Source organism: Etheostoma spectabile, chromosome 23, assembly GCF_008692095.1.
Source record: "Etheostoma spectabile isolate EspeVRDwgs_2016 chromosome 23, UIUC_Espe_1.0, whole genome shotgun sequence".
In the NCBI taxonomy this organism is placed as follows: domain Eukaryota; kingdom Metazoa; phylum Chordata; class Actinopteri; order Perciformes; family Percidae; genus Etheostoma; species Etheostoma spectabile.
Window position 1 is genome coordinate 2,461,942 of NC_045755.1, and position 1,100 is coordinate 2,463,041.

General features: G+C 42.5%; 1 protein-coding gene and 1 long non-coding RNA gene across 6 annotated transcripts in view; one reads left to right on the plus strand and one right to left on the minus strand.

Moving 5' to 3' along the window:
- The window catches only part of LOC116673407 (anoctamin-4), an 88,545-nt gene that overhangs the window by 28,736 nt on the left and 58,709 nt on the right, over positions 1 to 1,100 (plus strand). The window lies entirely within an intron of this gene.
- The window catches only part of LOC116673436 (uncharacterized), an 18,006-nt gene that overhangs the window by 13,691 nt on the left and 3,215 nt on the right, over positions 1 to 1,100 (minus strand). The window lies entirely within an intron of this gene.

The following is a 1,100-nucleotide window of genomic DNA, read 5'->3' on the forward strand; positions in this document are numbered from 1 at the left end:
ATTTTCCTTCATAAATCATTGGTTCTTAGGATAAAAAAATCAATTAAATATATCATATAGGAGACAAACAGTGATATTTGAGAAGTGAAACGAAGTTTATACCATTTACAGGAAGTGTGCAATAAGTGTGTCATAATTCAAATTAGGATGTGCATAAATTGGGCACCACAATCAAAAAAATAACTCAATATTTAGTAGATCCCTTTTGAGAAATAAACGCTTCTAAACACTTCCTATAGCTTCCATGAGAGTCTGGATTCTGGTTGGAGGTATTTGGACCATCTCCTCTTACAAAACACCTCTTAATATCAGGTTTGATGGTTTGAGCATGGACAGCTCTCTTTAAGTCACACCACAGATTTTCAATAATATTCAGGTCTGGGGACTGAGATGGCCATTCCAGAACGTTGTACTTGTTCCTCTGCATGAATGCCTTAGTAGATTTTGAGCACTGTTTAGGGTCATTGTCCTGTTGAAAGATCCAGCTCCGGCGCAGCTTCAGCCTTGTCACTGATTCCTGGACATTGGTCTCCAGAATCTGCTGATATTTGGTGGAATCCATGCGTCCCTCAACTTTAACAAGATTCCCAGTCCCTGCACTGGCCACACAGGCCCACAGCAGGATGGAACCACCACCAAATTTTACTGTAGGCAGCAGGTGTTTTTCTAGGAATGCTGTGTTGTTTTTCCTCCATGCATGACGCCCCTTGTTATGTCCAAATAACTCAATTTTAGTTTCATCAGTCCACAGCACCTTATTCCAAAAGGAAGCCGGCTTGTCCAAATTGTCTTTAGCATACCTCAAGCGGCTTGGTTTGTGATGTGGGCGGAGAAAAGGCTTCCGCCGCATCACTCTTGGCTTACAGCATCTCCTTGTGTAAAGTGCGCGCAATAGTTGTACATGCACAATGACTCCATCTGCACAAGATCATGTTGTATGTCTTTGGTGCTGGCCTGTGGGTTGACTTTGACGTTAACCATTCGTCGCTGCTGTGTATCCGTGATTTTCCTTGGTCTGCCACTTCGAGCCTTAACTTGAACTGTGCCTGTGGTCTTCCGTTTCCTAATTCATGATGGTGAACAATCTTTGTTTTCAGTTC